The sequence below is a fragment of the Dioscorea cayenensis genome, chromosome 17, assembly GCF_009730915.1.
Source record: "Dioscorea cayenensis subsp. rotundata cultivar TDr96_F1 chromosome 17, TDr96_F1_v2_PseudoChromosome.rev07_lg8_w22 25.fasta, whole genome shotgun sequence".
In the NCBI taxonomy this organism is placed as follows: domain Eukaryota; kingdom Viridiplantae; phylum Streptophyta; class Magnoliopsida; order Dioscoreales; family Dioscoreaceae; genus Dioscorea; species Dioscorea cayenensis.
In genome coordinates this window covers 13,509,429-13,514,726 of record NC_052487.1, presented here as the reverse complement: position 1 = coordinate 13,514,726, position 5,298 = coordinate 13,509,429, and the positions used below count along the sequence as shown (strand labels likewise).

Genomic DNA, 5,298 nt, shown 5'->3' with positions numbered 1-5,298 from the left:
GAGGGCATGTGCGCAAGCGCGGCCCCGTGATGACCATGCGCGATCGCGCACGCCTGCGGGTACTCGCGACGGCGCAGCGCTCGCAGAGGGCGGATTCCCCGCGAGAACACATGGTGAGACGCACCCTCGTCAGAGGTGACCTTGTTAACCACACACGGGCGTGCACCGACGAGTTGAGATTGAAAACCTTGAATAGGTCGGAAAACCAAGTAAAAATCCTTCCAAATCAGCAATGCGAGGTCAAGAAATGATGGGAAAGTGCTCTAAGATGAATGGAGAATGTTAGGATGAAGTGGAACAGTGATCCTTTAAAAGGAACTCGCGCCTCTTGGTATTCTGTACATCCGCACAGGCGTGCGGAAATTACCCACGCCCGTGCGCCTCCACAGGAGAGAGCCATAGGGTAAATGCACTCCCTTGTGCGCTCTCGGGATAACACTCAATCTCTCTGAAAGCAAACCACACAGGCGCGCGAAATATACCCACGACCATGCGCCCGACCTACAGGAGCAGTCGCACGCCCCTGTGGCTTCTTTGTCTAAGTGAGAAAAATTGATAAGTGTTCTGCACGCCTGTGTGGAAATTCTGCACGGGTGTGGACATTCACAGACCCAACTCACAAAGGAAAGCACACGCCCCTATGTCTTCTTGGGATGGAGAGAGCTTTTCTGCAGAGTTTTGCATGGGCATACGGAAATTACCCACGCCCGTGTATTTTTCACAAGTTCACCCACAAGGGCGTGTCAACGCCCCTTTGTGCTCTCGGGATAGGTTGCCAAGTCTTTGTAGGAAAATGAACGCCTGTGCTTTAATTAACCACCGGCGTGCGAAAGTCACGAAGTCGCTCATAGGGGCGAGTCCACGCCCTTGTGCCTTTTCTGGATGAGCTCGCAATACAGATCCACGGGTGTGCAGAAATTCCACACGCCCATGCATTTTCTCTGGATGCCTTAAAAACTCTGCAGGCTCTACAGAAAATTCCTGAACATGTTTACACACTCAGAGGCTGCCCTATTATGCAAACTATGCCACTGAAAAGCATGAGAAACTAGCTCAAGTGACCAAAACTTTGCCAAATCCACATGAAAACACATGATGACATTAAAAACCCACAATAAAACATAGCAAAAGCATCTAAAAATCAAGACACTAACACTCAACACTTTATTCATGCAAACATTAAAGTACTTAACTAAGAAAACAGTAAACACTTTGATTGCCTCCCAAGAAGCACATGTTTTATATCACTAAGCTTGACGTACCTTGTCTTACCTCATGGTGGTTCATAGATGAAGGTTGTCCTCTTACCTATGACTTGAAAGCATGAATGAGCAAAGTCTGTTGAAGGTAGAGGGTGAATTATCGGGCTTGGTACCACCTAGCAAAGGTTCATCGAATTTGTTCAGTTCACACCCATCTCCAATAGCCTTGGAGCATTTCCGGTGGCGTCTCCTAGCCCTCTTCATCTTCTGGAGCACCTTCTTCAGGATCCCCGAAGTAGATGGCACTTCTTCAGTCGAACCAAGCATCATAACTTCTTCATTTTCCACCTCTTGGTTGAACAAACCCTTGTACAGGTTCGGATTGAGCATTTCCTGCATGTATTCATCAACAATCTCATTAGTAGTGTCTAGGAAATACAAAGTATCATCGAAATCAAGAGAATACCGCATGACTTCAGCAAGGCTGTATGTGAGCTTGTCATATCCAACTCTCAATGTTAGTTCCCCGCCGTCCATGTCAGTCAATACCTTGGAAGTCTGTAAGAATGGTCTTCCAAGTATCAAAGGTACATCCGCATCCTCATCGACGTCTAGCACCACAAAATCTATAGGAAAAATGTACATGTCCACCTTGACAAGCACATCTTTGATGATACCCCTCAGATGTCTCACCGTTCGATCAGCCAATTGCAAAGTTATCAGACTGGGTCTAGGGTCGCCCAAGCATAGCTTCTGAAAGAAGGTGTATGGCATGACGTTGATACTGGCCCCTGAGTCCGCAAATGCTATTTCTTCACCCAAATTGCCAGTATTACATAGAATGATGAAGCTTCCTGGGTCTTTCTTCTTGTTCGACATGTTGTTTGCAACACCGCCGAGCAAGACACATCTAAGATGACTGAAGTACTCTTCTCTAACTTCCTCTAGTTAGTTAACAAATCCATCAAGAATTTTACATACTTAGGCATTTGGGCCAATGCCTCAACAAAAGGAATATTAAAATGGAGTTGCTTGAACAAACTCAGGAACTTCTTGTACTGTTCATCCCCTTGGTCATTCTTCAATCTAGAGGAATAATGGATTCTTGGCTTGAAAGGTGGGGGTGCCACCTCCTTCTCTTTGCTTGCTCCATCGTGAACCTTTATAACCTCGGGTGCGTGTTCATTGGGCCTCTCACTCGGAAACCTACCTTCAAGCTCACGACCACTTCTCAAGGTGATCGCCTTCACATGCTCTTTAGGATTAATCTCGGTATTACTCGGCAATCTGCTCTACTTGATTTTCAAGATTGTGCAAAGAGGCGGTGTGGTTGCGATGTGTATCCTCGACTGATTGAAACCTTCTATCTGATGATTGCACAAACCTAGTCAAGGCCTTCTCGAAATCAGTCATTCGGGTCTCTAAAAAAGAAACTCGGTTTTTCCATGTGTTTGGAGCTTGTTTTTGTTGGAAACCCGGTGGCCCCATGGCTTTTTATGGACCTTGGTTACTCCAGGAAAACTGGGATGATTCTTCCAGCCCAGATTATAGGTGTTGCTATATAGATTCCATTGGTTCCTCATTGCATTACCCACAAAATCGACATTCTCAACCGAAGATGCATCACCAATAGTGATCTAGTAATCAGAGAGAGCATGTCCTCCACCACACCCGGTGCAAGTAGTCATGGCAACCACTCCATTCAAAGTTAGAAAATCTAACTTCTTACTCAATGATTCCACTTGAGGCGCCAATGAAGTTACTGCATCTATCTCATAGAGCCCAGCCATCTTTTTTTTTCTCCCTAGCATTCCATTGGTAGCTATTTAACCCCATTTCTTCAAATAGTTAACGGGCCTCACCAAGGGTCTTGCTACCTAAGGTACCTCCGGCTGCCGCATCCAAGAGTTGCCTTGTACTCGGTTTCAACCCGTTGTAAAAGGTCTGAACAATCATACACTTTTGGAATCCCTATTACGGGCACTTTCTTAGGAGCTCCTTGAACCTTTCCCACGTCTCAAATAGAGACTCCAATTCTGACTGTACAAAAGATGAGATCTCATTCCTATGCTTTGCAGATTTTTCAGGAAGGAAATAATGGGCCAGAAAACCTTCTACCATCTCTTCCCATGTGGTAATCGATGCTTTAGATAATGAGTATAGCCACTTCTTCGCTCACCCATTTAAGGAAAATGGGAAGGCTCTCAACTTGATGGCATCATCTGTCACACTGTTTATCTTAAGCATATCACATACCTCGAGAAAGTTCTCTATATGACTGTTTGGATCCTCATTAGCCAAACCATTGAACTATAAAGATTACTGCATAATCGGATAATCGGATAATGTCCGCTGTTGCTCATTCTATTCTGCCATGTAATCGGGGGACACACAATACTCGATTGTGTCCCCAATACTGAAGGTCTGGCATAATCGGATAATGTCCGCTGTTGCTCATTCTGTTCTGTCAAGTTTTCAGGTTCTTTTACTTCCAAATCAGCTAGATTAGATGGTTCTTACACAGGTTCTTTCCTTTTTCTTCTAAGTGTACATTCAAGTTTACGATTTTCTTCAATCAATATCGAAGGGTTCCCTTGTGTCATAACCTAGAGCTACACTAAAAGAAAGATAACAAAATCAGAACGATGCTAGAAAAGAAGATGTGAAATAGAATGAATGAATGAATAGCTAAGGAAACAAAGTGCAATGTATCTCTAAACAAGTGCATGGGTTTGTCAAGGTAATAAAATCCCAGATGAGTGGAGTATCATATCTACATGGAGTAGGGAATAAAAGCACTTAAATTGTTTCTTAACTAAGTGAAAGATGAATAATGATATGTATGACAAGATGTGAAATAACAAAAGTAAAAGAACAAGAAAGAGAGCACAAGTAAAGGAGAAAGTAAGGCAATCGATATAAATAGGGTACCCGGATATTGTTCCACCTAGAAAATTTGTTTCAAGTGCAAGAACACTCTATTATACTTTCTAGCTGATGCAATAATGAGTCGTGGAGATCCTTAAATACATGGTCCCAAATCTAAGGTCAACCATACCTAACTCTATACATGTCCCGGTGGAGAAATTGAATAACCTCTCAACCTCCCACTCGTATAGAATTGCAATGAGTTCTAGGAATTCAAAGTGATAAATCCTCTTCCTAGATGTTGACCTAGCCCTTTGGTCCAGGTGGAAGGTCTCTAGCCACAATTAAGCCCTAGGTGCTAAAATCACTTCAACGCTTCACTCCGTTGCACTCGCAACTAAGCCCCAGCGGAAGGTCATCCTTTAGCCCATTCACGCTACTATGACAGCAAAGAACTTAAGGAAATCGAGGTAGAATAAATCACACCAGTGGGAAAATGGGATGCTCTGCTACCTCTCGACTCACCCTCTCAACCCTCTCCAATCTATCTTTGTCTAACTCTCGTGGTGTGTCACTCACTCACAAGGGTTACCAACAAGAACTCTCAACCCTAGTGTCACTCTAAGGGAGTATTCATACAATCAAGCATTCAAGATTGGAACTTAAATAAAACATCAATTAATTGAAAGCATAATAAAGAGGTTCAATGAAACGAATACATCCTAGGGTTTACAAATACCCAAGTACCCACTAGGGTGTTTAGCTCTCCATTGAGCTAATTACAATCAATGAAATCAAATGTAAAAGCAAAGAATTCATAGAAAACCCCCTCGATAGTCGTGGTGATGGTCTTATGGAGAGTCCTCTACTCATCGAAGGGTCCCTTTGTCCGGCCTAGGATACACCTCGGCGGATCGGTGCCGACGAAAGCTCTCCCACTAACTTTCTTCCAAATAGAGCACGATATCGGAGCCGTAGAACCTCTCCAAATCCCTAGCCAATACCTTTCAAAACCCTAGCCGAAGCCCTCTCTCAAGTTAGGGAAAATATGGAGAAAAGAAATTTTAAATCGTGGGCTGAAATCGGCCTTAAATAAGGCTGGAATCGAGAATCCACATGCCCATGTGGGCGCCCCTGTTGATTTTTTGCACGGGCGTGTGGAATTTCTACACACCCGTGTGGATACTCTGTTTTACTTCTTTTTTGGCTGGCTGTGAATAGTACCTGC

At 43.9% G+C, this 5,298-nt stretch overlaps 1 non-coding gene across 1 annotated transcript; it reads left to right on the top strand.

The window, feature by feature from the left end:
• Nucleotides 1-3,168: 3,168 nt before the first annotated feature.
• On the top strand, nt 3,169-3,275 carry LOC120281523. The gene has a single exon (XR_005542663.1). It is a non-coding gene; the product is annotated as a small nucleolar RNA R71 (small nucleolar RNA).
• Nucleotides 3,276-5,298: the final 2,023 nt, after the last annotated feature.